The following is a 17,878-nucleotide window of genomic DNA, read 5'->3' as shown; positions in this document are numbered from 1 at the left end:
CTTTACTAAGAAGTGCAGTCTGGAATCTCTGTTATTTCGGAACTAAGAAGGAATAACGCATATCCAGGGTTCCGAATAGACACAGAGATCCATCAATTGGCATAGTCGACAAAAGGAGTACTACTCCTACAGATGACCCCACTGCTTCCAAGGGTGGAGCAGGTCCCCCAGAAGTGTCTACTGATGATATGTTCAGAGATCTTAAATCTCCAATTAATGGGCAGGTTAATTTGTACGACGCAAATACGGAAATTGAATTAAAATAGACCATTCCCAAGGGCCGATGGTCCCTTGAAAATATAAAAAGAGTTTGGGGAAATATTACCCGAATGGTCCTTCAGCGTGTCATATGGTTTCTTGTGGTAATGGGACAGCTCCGTAGGCGACAGAAGACAATCGGCAACACAAACCACGACCATGAACTTAAAACTGCCAAAAATCAAGTCCAGGCAGTCTGTGAGTGATTGCAGAAATTAAGACCCGAGCTTGAACAATTAGAAACCCTACTGAGCGAACATATCCGTCAGACCCCGATAAAGTTGATCGATGGTCCAAAGAACTCCCGCATCCTAAAAAGGGGGGGTTAGCCACCTGGGATCAGCTAAAGCGCATTCAGAATATTTACGGTCTCCATCCATTAGATGGTGTACAGTTTCTGTCTGTGGTGGTTAATGCCTGCGATAGTCAAATACGCTCAAAAGAAGTTCGGGCAGCCATATGTGATGATTTAAAAGAGCTGGAAGCAGAATGGCAGGCAATTAAAGAGTGGCTATTAAGATTCAACACACCTGTAACTGACTGGGGTAATTTGGAGGATTATGAGGAAATTTTTCGAACAATTTGGAATGAGGTTTCCGTAATGGAACTCCAGGAAGCAGAGAGGATTTGGGATACAAGAAACCTAGAAACGCTCAAAACTGCTTTTGTTGCTGGTTTGAGACCTGAAGTGTCTAATGCATTAAACATGGTTTTTCCTGAATGGGAGCTAGAGGGTACTACCTTCAGGACCTTCATTGAACGATGCAATCAACTGGACTGTAGCTTGGAAGTTAAAGTCCAAGCTCTCCGTCCTAGCCCTCAGCCTCAGCCCAAAGCAACAGCCGCTGCAAGTAGTGCAGCAACCCCAGCAGAAATTACTACTACTCCTCCTCCTCCGGTAACGTCAACCCCGGCACCTGTTCTTGCTCCGATAAAGGATTACAGGAAAATGGGAAAATGTCATTTATGTGGTAAAGACGGCCATTGGTCAAAATCATGCCGTTTCAGAATACAGGGGGACAAAGGACATGATTACAATCTGGACTCATACGACTGAGACCCGCCCTGTGACTCATACTACAGGGATGCGCCCCGAGACACGTATCACCAGGAACCCTACAGAGACCAGCATAAGCCCCGTCCACTTACACCAGGTAGAGACGTCCTCGATGACAATGACGGTTTTGTCGACAGTATCACCAGACTAACCCCATGACACAAGAGGGCACTGCTCAATGCAACAAAAAACTAACGGACCCCACTCTCAGTGAGACAATTCACGTAGGTGTTACACGCTTTACTTGAGAACAAAAAAGATGGACTGTATTTATCATTGAGTGGGAGGCCGACAAATAGATTTTCTTTTTGATACTGGAACGGAATTAACCTGTCTTCCCCAAAAATGTGTTCACTTGTTTCCCTTTAAAAGGCAGATGGTCGAAGCTTATGCAGTGGGAGGTGATCCATTAACCCTTCAACAAACAGAACCCATGTTGCTTGAATTTGGCACACATCAACTGATAGCCTCCATCTGGATTGGTCCAGTAACACATGCCCTTCTGGGCATGGATATACTAGCCCAATTAGATTCTTCTCTTAATTTTGAGAATGGAAAAGTCACATGATTCATCAGACATCTCAAAAATAGCCAATTGAAGAACCACACAATTTGGCGAAAGGACAAAAATGCCTCTGACCTATTAAACATTGAACCAACATCAGCAGTTTTGGAAACACCTAATCTTTACTTCCACCGTGCAAGCAACGTAAAACCATCATCTTTGCTCCTGCTTCCCAAGGAGCAAAAGGGGGCAGAAGAAGAACATGACTGTGTGGAAGTAACAGAAGCTGCTCAAGCCAGGAGGACTACAGCCACCCATACAGTCAATGTCCGAGCAACCCCAAAGAGAGCCACAGGCCTAAGCCCATTTGAGGTCATCACTGGCAAACCCATGTCCCTGCCAGGAACTATTGACTTAAGAAAGGCAGACTGTCATCTGATGAGTGATGCTTTACTTAGTTCTTGTCAAAAAATTAACTAGTGCTGTCAGTTCTGCTTCTCAACAGGTTTTGGCAACCTGGAAAGATCCTCCTAAGGGGGGTCACGATTTGGTGCCCGGCGAGGCCGTCTATCTGAAGGAAATTCAGCAGAAAGAACCACTGGGGGCTAATTGGGAAGGCCCCTACCAGAAAACCTGGATTCACGCATCACATGTGAAGCGTGCGTACCAGAATCAGAATCTGTAACAATGTTTGCCACAAACAAAGAACAAAGAAATGTACAGCACAGGAGCAGGCCCTTCGGCCCTCCAAGCCCGTGCCGACCATGCTGCCCGACTAAACTACAATCTTCTACACTTCCTGGGTCCGTATCCTTCTATTCCCATCCTATTCATGTATTTGTCAAGATGCCCCTTAAATGTCACTATCGTCCCTGCTTCCACCACCTCCTCCGGTAGCGAGTTCCAGGCACACACTACCCTCTGCATAAAAAACTTGCCTCGTACATCTACTCTAAACCTTGCCCCTCTCACCTTAAACCTATGCCCCCTAGTAATTGACCCCTCTACCCTGGGGAAAAGCCTCTGACTATCCACTCTGTCTATGCCCCTCATAATTTTGTAGACCTCTATCAGGTCTCCCCTCAACCTCCTTCGTTCCAGTGAGAACAAACCGAGCCCAACAGTAGGTCGAGAACAAACCGGCATCATAGCTAATGCCCTCCATACCAGGCAACAATGACAACATTGATTTTCAGTTGCATGTTTGGCCTAACAGCCCTTGCCAAGGAGTTAAATGACAATACGTTTCTTCATATGTCTCGGGTATATGTTGAAAATTTGTACATCCCCAAATGTTGGGTATATATTGCAGACAGACACTTTGGTCGAATTGAGTGAATTATAAATTAGTTAAAGCCAATCATGGCTGTAAAGAGGGTGAAACTTTAAGCTCCTTAAAAGATCAATTGTCGTGATGAGAAAACACCTTTCTATTCCGGAATCAATTCTTACCTCATCTCTGAAACCTATTCTTGTGCTTGCTTTGCAAATCACCATTTTTTAGAACATAGAACATACAGTGCAGAAAGAGGCCATTCGGCCCATCGAGTCTGCACCGACCCACTTAAGCCCTCACTTCCACCCTATCCCTGTAACCCAATAACCCCTCCTAACCCTTTTTGGTCACTAAGGGCAATTTATCATGGCCAATCCACCTAACCTGCACGTCTTTGGACTGTGGAAGGAAACTGGAGCACCCAGAGGAAACCCACGGAGACACGGGGAGAACGTGCAGACTCCGCACAGACAGTGACCCAGCAGGGAATCGAACCTGGGACCCTGGCGTTGTGAAGACACAGTGCTAATCACTTGTGCTACCGTGCTGCCCAAGTTTTGTTTCGTTTGCTTCCCAGACTTTTGTTTCGTTTTGTAATGTGCATCTTGATTTGAAGAAATTACCACAAACTATAATTGTATTTTAAATTCAATTCAACTATCTGTACTTGCGAAAGACAATCGATCTGACTAGCTTGCTGCAGGGGTAGTCGGAACTTCCTAAATTTTGTATTGAAATTGACTTTATCAGCAGACACTAAAGCTGACGAATAAAGTTTCAAATAACTTTGCTAAGAAGTGCAGTCTGGAATCTCTGTTATTTGGGAACTAAGAAGGGATAACACATACCCAGGGTTCCGAATAGACACAGAGATCCATCACTCCCTCTCACTAAACCCTGTGTTCCGCAACATTTCTGGTATCTGATTTGTGTCCTCATTTGTGAAGACAGAATCAAAGTATGTGTTTAGATGCTCAGCCATTTCTCTGTCCCCGATTATACATTCCCTTGCTTCTGACTGTAACTTCAAAAACTTTTAGTCAGTTTTTATGTTGCCTGCAAGCTTACTCTCGTACTCTATTTTTCCCTTCTTAATCAAACCCTTGGTCTTTTTCACTGAATTCGAAACTGCTCCCAATCCTCAGACCTATTGTTTTCTTGGCCAATTTGTAAGCTTCTTCCTTGGATTGAATACTATCTCTAATTTCCCAAGTAATCCATGGATTGACTACCTTTCCTGTTTTAGCTTTGTGCTTGACAGGAATAAACAACTGTTGTTGTTTGCCCATGCACACCTTGATTTCTCTTCATTGCCTATCCACCATCATCCCTTTAAGTAATGTTTCCCCATCTATCATAGCTAACTTGTGTCTCATACCATTGTAGTTTGCTTTATTAAGATTCATGACCCTAGTCTCAGATCAACTACTCCATTCTCCATCTTGATGAAAAATGTATCATATTATGGTCGCTCATCCCCAAGGGGTCTTAAGCAACTAGATTGCCAATGATTACGTTCTCATTACACGGTACCCAGTCTACGCTGGCCTGCTCTCCAGTTGGTTCCTCAATGTATTGGTGCAGAATACCATCCGATATACACTTTGTTTAAGTTTAAGATTTTTGTTTGCGATTGGAATATGCCACTTCTAAACATTACTTGGAATTGAATGGTAACATGGTCACTATTTCCCACTGGATCTTTTATTATGGCATTGCTAACTAACCCTGCTTCATTACACAATACAAGATCTAAGATAACTTTATCCCGAGTCAGTTCGAGGACATTCTGCTCCAAGACACTGTCATGAAAACATTCTACAAACTCATCTTTGATACCATTCCTGTGAAGTTGATTGCCCCAGTCTACAAGAAGAGTCCCTCACAATGATTACATTTCCTTTGTTACAGGCTCCTATAATTTCTTGTTTAATGCTATGCCCAACAGTAGGACTGCTGTTCGGGGGCTGACTCCACAAGTGTTTTATAACTCTTGCGATTGCGAATTTCCACCCATACTGACCAGCTGCATGATCTTCAGAGGCCAGATCCTTTGTCACTAATGTCCATGTGTCCTCCTTTAACATCTGTCTCTTTTTCCAAAATATTGTGCATCCTAGGAGGGTGGTTTTGAGCCTGCTTCAGCCATCGGCAACAACGGCGACGTAGACAGAAAATCCCACGGAAAATGTGTTTCTTGCTGGTAAGATCGCGCTTTCTGACTTTCAACGCCCCTCGCTGGTGGCATAACGTGCTTCACGCCCAGGAAGGGTGGGAACCTCATTTTTATACTTTTTAATATACTTGCTGAGCACCCGCACTGCTACATGATCTCCTGTCACTTGATAGATAAACGTCGGCATTGTGATGACATGTTGACGATGTTTACAGCAGGTTCTGAAAAATAAAGGTGTTGAGGGGATCCCCTCGGGGGCGCAAAGGTATGTATAACCTCCGGGGGGAGAGGGATATGCCCTGGCAGTGCCCTGGCAATTCCCCCAGCACAGGTTGGCACTGCAGGTTGGCACTGTACCAGGGATGAGCCCCATGGGAATTTCAGGGAGGGATGTTCCAGTTATGTGTGGTGGTGGGTGGAGGGAGGCATACCAAAGCATTTGAAGGGGGGGGCTTGACAGTGATGAGGGGAGTGGCCATTAAGGGTGGGAGCAACTTGAAGAAACAATGGGGGGAAGAAGCGGGTAATGACTAGGGAGTGCCAGTGACACTGTGGCTCTTGGCCGTGAAGGGGGGGGGGGGGGGCAAGGTCCCCTGACTTCTTTGTCGTGCGGGCAGCGGCTACTGATTGGGGTGCTCTTTAAAGATGGTGTCTTGGTTTCTGTAGAACTGGCCTTGCCAGCCCTATCAGGCCCTGCCCCATCAGACTGAGAGTGTTAACAACTACCATACCACCCCCCAACTCCCCGGCCAATTATTTTTTTTTGTCAGAGTGGCTCAAGACTTAGCCTGAACACTCGGCATTGCATCTGGAAAGATACATGTCGGTTTCAGCCGGAGCCTGATTGACAAATTACGGGAAAATTCCATTATTTATTTTAACCCATTGATAATTTCCATCTCAATTACCCTCCCCTGAAATAGTTTCCACAACTTATCATCCCTTTTTTGGATAGTCCCACTGACTACCTTCAGCATCCTAATTTCCTGTTTCTTAAATTTAGTGCTCTGGTATTTTGACTCACCATGGAGAGCAATTTATATGAGAAAAGCATTTACATGGGTTGGAAAGAAAAGGAGTGTAATCTCTCTCATTGGGACATGACGTCCAACAAACATTAACTAGATCAAGAGTTCCCATCTGCGCTTTCAACATTTCAACTTTAAAGCAGTTTATCTGAGGGATGGGAACTGGAGCTGAGGGATCTATCAAAATCCCAAGTAAATTCTCAACATTACTCTTGACAGTCAGCCCAGAGGAGGAACAAACTTGAAATATTGGCAATTGTCACTTTTTGATTGAAAAATAATGCATACTTCTGTAGTTGTTGCATGAGGAATATATCACAGAGCTGCTCCATTCATTGTCATATCTTAGCTTCTTTAAATCTAATGAGGATTTCTCCATGTGAGATGCCCACCATTCGTTAACAGTACACTTTTGTACAACATATCCCCACCCAACATTTCAATATCCTTTATTTCAGTACTTTCATCAATCTGTTCATTTGCAACAATAGCACTGTCAAGGAAATGGTCTGGAATGAATCCAAATATTAAGTCTGGAAGAAAACAAATCTTTTGTCATAAGTTTGTTCATTTTAACCTTTGGTCTATACTGAGTAATTTTATTATGTCCAGGGATATCGTTGAAGGGTGGTTACACTGTCGCCAGCATCATTCTTAAGTTAGGGAAGGGAAATAAATATCAGAGTTCATCTGATGAAGTCTTTTGATGACCTATGTTGGAAGAGCAATTTTAGCAGGATTTGGCTTGATGAATCAATTGGCCTGCTGACACTGTATAGGATTGTACAAAATTGCTACTTGGAAAGGTACTGGACCATTGAACAGTAGCATGACACCCTTTAGACAGGAGGGCAGAAAATTGGCGCATTTACTTTCTAAAGACTGTTTAAATTGGCTCTGAAATATTTCAAACCAAATCATTAAAATGAACATTAACTAAATTCAAACATAAGCCATTAAACAGATAAAATCCTCTTCTCAACAAACGGAATAAGAAACCAAATATTAGCATAAAGATGGCCTTGCACTCTCTGGAAGCTATGAGGATCATGAAGGAAGGAACTCTGTATTTAAACCAGGAATATCACAATCAACCGTTTTACACCATTGCATGTCAAGAACCCTAATCTTTTGGCATGAGGTTGTCAGCTTTTCTTGATAGCCGCACCACATTTTCAACACCTAATTCACTTCCATTTTCTCATGTCCTGATACTGTATCCAGTTTATTTTTTCATGTTTTTTTGTGTGTGACTATGTAAATGGCAGTAGTACTTTTAATTGATATAATAATGTGCAACAGCTTACTGGAAGTTAGAAAGTATTCAAAAACTGTAAAGTACTTGTTTAATTTAGGTTTACTAGAGGATGCTAGATGGGGACTCATTTTCCGAGGTAGTATGGGCTGAGGTTAGAAACAGGAAAGGAGAGGTCACCCTGTTGGGAGTTTTCTATAGGCCTCCAAATAGTTCGAGGGATGTAGAGGAAAGGATGGCGAGGATGATCCTGGATAAGAGCGAAAGTAACAGGGTAGTTATTATGGGAGACTTTAACTTTCCAAATATTGACTGGAAAAGATATAGTTCGAGTACATTAGATGGGTCGTTTTTTGTACAGTGTGTGCAGGAGGGTTTCCTGACACAATATGTTGACAGGCCAACAAGAGGCGAGGCCACATTGGATTTGGTTTTGGGTAATGAACCAGACCAGGTGTTGGATTTGGAAGTAGGAGAGCACTTTGGGGACAGTGACCACAATTCGGTGACGTTTACGCTAATGATGGAAAGGGATAAGTATACACCGCTGGGCAAGAGTTATAGCTGGGGGAAGGGCGATTATGATGCCATTAGACGTGACTTGGGGGGGATAAGGTAGAGAAGTAGGCTGCAAGTGTTGGGCACACTGGATAAGTGGAGCTTGTTCAAGGATCAGCTACTGTGTGTTCTTGATAAGTATGTACCGGTCAGACAGGGAGGAAGGCGTAGAGCGAGGGAACCGTGGTTTACCAAAGAAGTGGAATCTCTTGTTAAGAGGAAGAAGGAGGCCTATGTGAAGATGAGGTGTGAAGTTTCAGTTGGGGCGATGGATAGTTACAAGGTAGCGAGGAAGGATCTAAAGAGAGAGCTAAGACGAGCAAGGAGGGGACATGAGAAGTATTTGGCAGGTAGGATCAAGGAAAACCCAAAAGCTTTCTATAGGTATGTCAGGAATAAGCGAATGACTAGGGAAAGAGTAGGACCAGTCAAGGACAGGGATGGGAAGTTGTGCGTGGAGTCTGAAGAGATAGGAGAGATACTAAATGAATATTTTTCGTCAGTATTCACTCTGGAAAAAGATAATGTTGTGGAGGAGAATGCTGAGACCCAGGCTATTAAAATAGATGGCATTGAGGTACGTAGGGAAGAGGTGTTGGCAATTCTGGACAGGCTGAAAATAGATAAGGTCCCGGGGCCTGATGGGATTTATCCTAGGATTCTCTGGGAAGCCAGGGAAGAGATTGCTGGACCTTTGGCTTTGATTTTTATGTCATCATTGGCTACAGGAATAGTGCCAGAGGACTGGAGGATAGCAAATGTGGTCCCTTTGTTCAAAAAGGGGAGCAGAGACAACCCCGGCAACTATAGACCGGTGAGCCTCACGTCTGTAGTGGGTAAAGTCTTGGAGGGGATTATAAGAGACAAGATTTACAATCATCTCGATAGGAATAATATGATCAGGGATAGTCAGCATGGCTTTGTGAAGGGTAGGTCATGCCTCACAAACCTTATCGAGTTCTTTGAATAGGTGACTGAACAGGTAGACGAGGGTAGAGCAGTTGATGTGGTGTATATGGATTTCAGTAAAGCGTTTGATAAGGTTCCCCACGGTAGGCTATTGCAGAAAATACGGAGGCTGGGGATTGAGGGAGATTTAGTGATGTGGATCAGAAATTGGCTAGCTGAAAGAAGACAGAGGGTGGTGGTTGATGGGAAATGTTCAGAATGGAGTTCAGTTACAAGTGGCGTACCACAAGGATCTGTTCTGGGGCCGTTGCTGTTTGTCATTTTTATCAATGACCTAGAGGAGGGAGCAGAAGGGTGGGTGAGTAAATTTGCAGACGATACTAAAGTCGGTGGTGTTGTCGACAGTGTGGAAGGATGTAGCAGGTTACAGAGGGATATAGACAAGCTGCAGAGCTGGGCTGAGAGGTGGCAAATGGAGTTTAATGTAGAGAAGTGTGAGGTGATTCACTTTGGAAGGAATAACAGGAATGCGGAATATTTGGCTAATGGTAAAGTTCTTGGAAGTGTGGATGAGCAGAGGGATCTAGGTGTCCATGTACATAGATCCCTGAAAGTTGCCACCCAGGTTGATAGGGTTGTGAAGAAGGCCTATGGAGTGTTGGCCTTTATTGGTAGAGGGATTGAGTTCCGGAGTCAGGAGGTCATGTTGCAGCTGTACAGAACTCTGGTACGGCCGCATTTGGAGTATTGCGTACAGTTCTGGTCACCGCATTATAGGAAGGACGTGGAGGCTTTGGAGCGGGTGCAGAGGAGATTTACCAGGATGTTGCCTGGTATGGAGGGAAAATCTTATGAGGAAGGGCTGATGGACGTGAGGTTGTTTTCGTTGGAGAGAAGAAGGTTAAGAGGACACTTAATAGAGGCATACAAAATGATCAGGGGGTTAGATAGGGTGGACAGTGAGAGCCTTCTCCCGCAGATGGAAATGGCTGGCACGAGGGGACATAGCTTTAAACTGAGGGGTAATAGATATAGGACAGAGGTCAGAGGTAGTTTCTTTACGCAAAGAGTAGTGAGGCCGTGGAATGCCCTACCTGCAACAGTAGTGAACTCGCCAACATTGAGGGCATTTAAAAGTTTATTGGATAAACATATGGATGATAATGGCATAGTGTAGGTTAGATGGCTTTTGTTTCGGTGCAACATCGTGGGCCGAAGGGCCTGTACTGCGCTGTATCGTTCTATGTTCTATGAACTGTATTTTGTGCCAGAAAGGAATGTGTAATTGTTGCAATGCCTACATTTGTTCCTTAAATATTAGCCAGTGTCTATCCACCATCATGCTTTTAATAAAGTTCACAAATTTATCTATTTTAGCCAATTCACACCGATACTTAGTAGTTTGTTTAGATTTAGAATCCTAGCTTCGGATCACGAACCTTCCATCCTATTTAAGAATTTTGTCATGTTAAGGTCACTGTTCCCGAAAGGACCCCACACAACAAAACTATTAATTAATCTCTTCTCGTTGCACAATACTAAATCTAGGATGGCCTGTTTCCTAATTGGTTCTTTGACGTACTGGTCTGAAAAAACACCTCTTACGCAATCCAGAAATTCACCCAGCACAGTATTATTGCTAATTTGGTTTGCCCAATCTATATGATTACCACAGCACCCTTTTTGCATGCATCTTTAATTTTGGGTTTCAATACCATCCCTTACCTCACCACTATGGCTCCACAGAGATCAGGGCGCCATCTTCAAAGGGCGCCAAGATCAGAACTGCACATCAAGCCCCCCCCCCGCCTCCCACCAAGGTAGAAGTATCTCCCAATCATCAGGATCTTTCCCCACAAACACGAGGCTCTCTCTCCCCCCAACACCCCCCCCCCTCGCCCCCGCCCCCAGCAAACAGTCATCGGGCTCTCTCTTACCAATCGCTCCCCCCCCCCCACCGTGAAAGTATCCTCAGCGCCCCCCCTCTCACTGCCCCCCTCTCCCCCACCATACACACCAGGAACCCCCCCCCTCCCACTCCACAACTTGTGGCTCCCCAGAGGGTCCACCCGGCACAGGGGTATTTGAGAGGGGCACTTGCAGGCATGGAGTGGGGGATGATAGTGGTTGTGGGTGTGGGTAGTGGTGGGCAGGAGGAGGGGGGAAATGTCAGCGATACTTCCAAGGTGCAGGTGTTGATGTTCAGTTCTGATCAGAGCACCCTTTAATGATGGCTCCCTGGGTCCTGTGGAGCCGAGCTGGCGGGTTCTATCAGGCCGGACTGACACTGAAAATCCTGCTCACCAATTTTCTTCTTCAGTGAGGCTCAGAATCTGGAATGAAAACCGGTCTATGCAGCTGGTGAGCCACGCGCTAGTTTTCAGTCAGTCTGGCACTCTGAAAAAATATGGTAGGATTCCACCCATGGCGGAGATCAACGATTAGCCATGGTTTTTTTGAATGATGGAGCAGGCTCGAAGGGCCGAATTGCCAACTCATATTTCTATTTTTTATAGGCTTGATCTATCGGCCACATGGTTCCCCAACGAGGGCGTGCGCAGCTGGTAGATGCCGGGATAGGCCTCCCTCCGGTTTCCCAGCTGCCAGTATGCCTCGTGAGATCTACCCAGACTTCGCAATGCATCGTGATCCGGATCCCATCCACAATGGGGGGGACCAAGCCTCGCATACATTTTAAAACCCGCTTAGGTGTGCTGACCCGGGATCTATCAGGCTCCAGGAATCCTCCAGCCTCCCAGGGAGTCCCCAACGAGGTGTCATTCAGAACTAGTCCACACAAATGTGGAGCAGACGGTACGGCACCCGGGGCATCTCCCTGGCTATCGTAGGCCCCTGGCTGGTCAGAGTCAGGGCAATGGCACCTTGGCTCTCCCCCTTGAATGCAGGCACCTGCCATGGTGGCAGTGCCAAGGTGTCCGGATAGCTCTGCCAAGGGTCAGGGCCTGAGTGGGCATTGCTCATGAAAGGAGCATGGAGGGAGGGCTTTACTTCTGGAACTGTGAGCAGGAGAAATTCAGAGTGCACACTGGGAAGGTAAGTACTATAAAAAACTTACCTAATGGATTCTGAGGTCTTCACGTCGGGAGCTCTGAGCAGGAGAAATTCAAAGTGCAGTCTGGGAAGGTAAGTGATATAAAAAATTTACCTCAGGAATTGTGAGGCGAGAAACTCAGAGTGCATCCTGGGGGAAGGCAAGTCATTCACTGAAACAGACAGAGTTCCGACTGGGGAAAATAATCTGGAAAGTGACATCATAGAAGGGCTGTGATTTGATTGGCGAATAGGGAAGCTGTGCTAAATTTGAAAATCCATTTAAATTACAGGTTATAAATTGCTTTCGGCTGCGGCAATAAGGAGAAATATAAAAAAGTTCAACAAAAATTTTTTTTTTTTTTAAATTGGAAACAAATTAAATAAATTAGAGATGGAGGGTCAAGTGATGTGTTATTCCTGCATGATGTGGGAGCTGGTGAACCCCTTTGTGGTTCCAAGTGACCATGTCTGTAGTACGTGTTGGTTGCTTGAGGAACTGTCCTCAACCTCTGTCGTTCCAGTGAGAACAAACCGAGTTTATTCAACCTCTCATCATAGCTAATGCCCTCCATACCAGACAACATCCTGGTAAATCTCTTCTGCACCCTCTCTAAAGCCTCCACATCTCTCTGGTAGTGTGGCGACCAGGATTGAACACTGTACTCCAAGTGTGGCCTAACTAAAGTTCTATGCAGCTGCAACATGACTTGTCAATTCTTATACTCAATGCCCCGGCCAATGAAAGCAAGCATGCCGTTTGCCTTCTTGCCTACCTTCTCCACCTGTGTAGCCCCTTTCAGTGACCTGTGGACCTGTACACCTAGATCTCCTTGACTGTCAATACTCTTGAGGGTTCTACCATTCACTGTATATTCCTACCTGTATTAGACCTTCCAAAATGCATTCCCTCACATTTATCCGGATTAAACTCCATCTGCCATCTCTCCGCCCAAGTCTCAAAATGATCTAAATCCTGCTGTATCCTCTGACAGTCCTCATCGCTGTCCGCAATTACACCAACCTTTGTGTTGTCCGCAAACTTACTCATCAGACCAGTTACATTTTCCCCAAATCATTTATATATACTATGAACAGCAAAGGTCCCAGCCCTGAGGAACACCACTAGTCACAGCCCTCCAATCAGTAAAGCACCCTTCCATTGCTACTCTCTGCCTCTATGACCTAGCCAGTTCTGTGTCCATAGGAAGCTGTTAAATGAGTTAAGAGCCCATGGTGTTAAGAGTACGATACTGGCATGGACAGAGGATTGGCTAACTGGCAGAAGGCAGACAGTGGGGATAAAGGGGTGTTTTTCAGGATGGCAGCTGGTGACTAGTGGTGGCCTCAGGGTCCTTGCTGGGATCACATTTCACAATATATATTAATGGTCTGGAAAAAGGGACTGAGGGGACTGTTGCTAAGTTTGCAGATGATACAAAGATATGCAGAAGGATAGGTAGTATTGAGGAAGAAGAGGGGCTGCAGAAGGACTTGGACAGGCCAGGAGAGTGGGCAAAGATGTGACAGATGGAATACACTGTGGAAAGGTGTGAGGTTAGCACTTTGGTAGGAAGAAACTAGTTTCTAAATGGGGGAATGCTTAGGAAATCAGAAGCTCAAAGGGACTTAGGAGTCCTTGTTCAAGATTCTCTTAAGGTTAACCTGCAGGTTCAGGGGACTTCCGGTTGTGGCTATGCCTCGGTAGGTCGCACATTCGGCAGCTCCCGCCGGGAACGGACCTTTGGGCTCTTCAGAGGGGCCCCAACGACAATTGTTCGACGGCTTCAACTGTGGGAAGGTGACAGCAAGGTCCCCCCGACATTATATGGATTTGACCAGGAGTGGAGTGGTTAAAAAAGTGATCCTGGTGCAGCGAAAAGTGCGAGGGAGGAAAAGCAAGATGGCGGCGGGTGGAGACCAAGCTGCGTGGGTGCAGTGGTTGCAGGAGCAGCAGGAGTTTATTAAACGCTGCTTTGAGGAGCTGAGGGCAGAAATGCTGGCGCCAATGAAGGCGGCGATTGAGAAGCTTGTGGGGACCCAGAAGGCCCAAGGGGCGGCGATCTGGGAGGTGTGGCAAAAAGCTTCGGAGAACGCGGACGAGATCTTGGGCCTGGCGGTGAAGGTGGAGGCACACGAGGCGCTGCACAAGAGGTGGGCGGAAAAATTCAAGGACCTGGAGAATAGGTCGAGGAGGAAGAATCTTCGGATTCTGGGTCTCCCTGAAGGAGTGGAGGGGCCCGATGCCGGGGCATATATGAGCACGATGCTCAATTCGCTGATGGGCGCGGGAGCTTACCCGAGCTGGATGGGGCTGATCGGGTCCTGGCAAGGGGACCCAAAGCCAACGACCCGCCAAGGGCTGTAGTGGTGAGGTTCCACCACTTTATGGACAGAGAGTGTGTCCTGAGATGAGCCAAAAAAGAGCGGAGCAGCAGGTGGGAGAACACGGAGATCCGAATTTATCAGGACTGGAGTGCGGAGGTGGCTAAGAAGAGGGCTGGTTTCAACCGGGCTAAGGCGGTGCTCCATCGGAAGAAGGTGAAGTTCAGGATGCTGCAGCCAGCGCGATTGTGGGTCACGTTCCAAGATCGGCACCACTATTTGGAAACGCCTGATGAGGCATGGAACTTTAGACAGACTGAAAAGTTGGACTCAAATTGACGGTTTGTCGTGGGGGGATGTTTACTGTGTTTACCGCGTTTGGGGAATGTTCTTTTTGTTTGAGTGCTGGGTGGGGATGGGTGAATGGATTTGATGTAGGGGCTGTGGGAGAGTGTGGGCGTCGGTGTTGGAAGGGCAGGGCCCCATGGAGGAAGAGGGGGGTGGAGGCCCGGGGATGGCGAGTTGGGGTAAGGCCGCAAAAAGGAGCTGTGCCAGAGGCGGGGCGGGGCCGGCTCAGGAAAGCGCGGGCTTTTTCCCGCGTTATGGAAGGATGGGGGCGGGGCCGGGCGGTGCTGGAGAGGAGCGCACACTGGCTGCCAAGGGGTGGGGGGATTGTCACACTGGAGGGTCGATGGAATGGCTTGAGAGGCCAGGGTCAGCATGAGTCAGATGACTTACGGGTGTGTCATGGGGGAGCAAAATGGCTAGATGAGGATCAAGCGGGGAGAGGGGGGGAACTGGGTTGCTGCTGCATTGGCCAAAAGGGAGCTGGAAGTAGGAGAGGTAGTCGGGGCGGGGGTCCGCCGCCTGGGGGACTGGAGGGTGCGGGAGGCTCGGGCACGTGGCTGGCCTAGAAAAGGAGATGGCTAGTCGGCAGCAGGGGGGGGGGGGGGGGGTTCCTGAGGGTGGAGGAGGCTGGTTTGGGGGTGCTCTTAAGCCCTGTAAGAATTTTGTATCTTTCAAAGAGGTCACCTCTCATTCTTCTAAATTCTAAAGAACTGAGGCCCAGTTTTCTAAAATCACTCTCCATAGGGAATTGCTGTCATCCCGGGGATTAGTCTAGTGAACCTTTGTGGCACTCCCTCTACGGCAAGTATATATTTCCTGATGAAGGAGACCAAAACTGCACAGAATATTCCAGGTGTGGTCGTACCGAGGCTCTATTAAACTGCAGCAAGACTTCCTTACTCTGCATTCAAATAGCCTTGTAATAAAGGCTAATGCTCTGGGGACACAAGTTCAAAACCCACCATGGCAGCTGGCGGAATTTAAATCCAATGAATAACCCTGGCATGTTAAGTTAATCACAAGAATGGAGACCATTTTCATTTTTTTTTCAAAAAAACATCTGGTTCTCTAAGGTCCCTTTCCGGAAAGGGAATCCGTCATCCTTACCTGGTCTGACCTACATGTGACTTCATATCCACAGCAACCTGGTTGACTCCTAACTGCCCTTTGAAATGGCCTGGCAATTAGGGGTGGGCAACAAACGCTAGCAAGCCCGCATCCTGTTAAACAAAAAAGAAAAATATAACTGCACGCCATTGCTGTAATGATATGACGAGCAAAGTAAGGACGTTAGTCACCTTTCTTGAGAGACTCCACAACGCGAAAATCGTGAACTTGCACCTTCCCCCCTACCCTACCCTTGGCCCAATAAATCTCAGTCTCAGCGGTCACTTGGCTTGCTCCCTGATGTGAAGAAATGCAAGTCCCTGTCTCCTTATCCCGGAATTAATTCAACAACAAGCCGCCGAAAAGCTCCAGTCTCCTCAAAACATAAAGCCTGACTTCCTGCCTAAAGTGGTGGGAATAAAATCAAAGCCGCGGGTTGCAGATGGGTCTTCGTTGACACCGCGGATCTTCGGCACGGGTAATTGTGGGGACAAGATGGCGGCGGCGTCGCTCCCTCTTCCCCAGATCTCTGGGGGCTCCACCCGGCAGCCATCCGCGTGCGCAGAGCACGCGAGGAGGAAAGGGAGGTCTTTTTCCTGCCGCTTCCCGGCCTCTCGAGCTCCTGCCGTTGGAGCGGGGCGGGGGAGGGCCCAAGCGCCGCGCTCCCCCAATTAGCGCCTCGCTTTCGTCCCGCGCTTGAGAGCCACGCGCGGCGGCGGTTGAGGTTTGAGCGCCCAGCTCGAGCCCGGCCCTCGAGCACTGACCCGCCCGCTCACCTCCGCCAGTTGGTCAATTAGCAGTGCCAAGCCTCCAGGGTTGGCCTGGAGCCTCCCAACAACTGGAGACAAGCTGTAATTCTGGAGAAAAACCGTAGGAACGTTTTAAAGGAAAATGTCTTCGGAAAAAAAAAGATTTGCTTTGAAAATTTCTCTTGACCAGATATAAAATATTGAAAATTGTGGAGAATAATGGCTGTTTGCCAAATATGTCACAAGGGTAGGCGACAAGTTGACCGACCAGTGGTAGAACCGCCAGGAGTACATTTAATCGCAGTTGGGAAGAAAAGGTGGCACACCCAAAGGTGCAAAATAGGAAGGCTCAAGAAAGAGCTGAGAAAAAGGATGAAAAACTGATTCAGCGAAAGGACTGGAATGAGAGGAGGAGCTGGAGGGTGGGAGTTTCCTCTTACACCAAATCGAGTGATAAGTCATACCACAAGACCAAATTGAGATAAGAGACCCTTCGTACCAAGGCATGAGCGTGCCTTGGTGCAGACAGTTTGCAGTTTCCAGCACCACTGGAGTGAAAAGGTGGGTATTTGACGAAAATATCACCGGACTCGGGTATTAAGTGCTGCCCAAACGCGGGATCGTGTCTAACATTAGACGTTTTGGTTTGGACTTTGCAAGCAGGGACTAGTCGAGCACTTGGTAAACAACCCTGAGTGTGCGAATAGCAATACTGAACAGCAAAGTCTTACACCAAGTCCAACAGATTTGTTCCAAATTACTAGCTTACGGAATGAAGAGGTGGGTTCCACAAGCACACATTTTGACAAATTCAATGATGCAAGGTGATACTTTGAATGTGAGTCCTTGCAGCTAATTAAGTCTTTACAGGTGCAGACGGTGTGACTGAGGAGAGGGATAATCACAGGTTAAAGAGGTGTGAATTGTCTCAAGTCAGGACAGTTGGTAGGATTTCGCAAGCCCAGGCCAGATGATGGGAGATGAATTTAATGCGAGGTGAATCCAAGATCCTGGTTGACGTTGTACTCATGTGTGCGAAACCTGGCTATCAGTTTCTGCTCGGCGATTCTGCGTTGTCGTGCATCCTGAAGACTGCCTTGGAGAAGGTTTACCCGAAGATCAGAGTCTGAATGCCCTTGACTGCTGAAGTGTTCCCCGACTGGAAGGGAACATTCCTGCCTGGCGATTATTGCGCGATGTCTGTTCATCCGTTGCCGCAGCGTCTGCATGGTCTCGCCAATGTACTACGCCTTGGGACATCCTTTCCTGCTGCGTA

The 17,878-nt window shown here is 47.0% G+C and overlaps 1 long non-coding RNA gene across 1 annotated transcript; it reads right to left on the bottom strand.

Annotated features, from left to right (window-relative positions):
* Positions 1–12,102: 12,102 nt before the first annotated feature.
* On the bottom strand, positions 12,103–16,387 carry LOC140410388 (uncharacterized). The gene is made up of 3 exons (XR_011940643.1): positions 16,045–16,387; positions 15,854–15,966; positions 12,103–12,158 (listed from the first exon to the last, which is right to left on the bottom strand). It is a non-coding gene; the product is annotated as an uncharacterized lncRNA (long non-coding RNA).
* Between the last annotated feature and the right edge of the window lie 1,491 nt (positions 16,388–17,878).

The sequence above is a fragment of the Scyliorhinus torazame genome, chromosome 1 (genome assembly GCF_047496885.1).
Source record: "Scyliorhinus torazame isolate Kashiwa2021f chromosome 1, sScyTor2.1, whole genome shotgun sequence".
Classification (NCBI taxonomy): Eukaryota; Metazoa; Chordata; class Chondrichthyes; order Carcharhiniformes; family Scyliorhinidae; genus Scyliorhinus; species Scyliorhinus torazame.
Note: the sequence above shows the minus strand (reverse complement) of the source record. Positions and strands in the feature narration are given on the sequence as shown.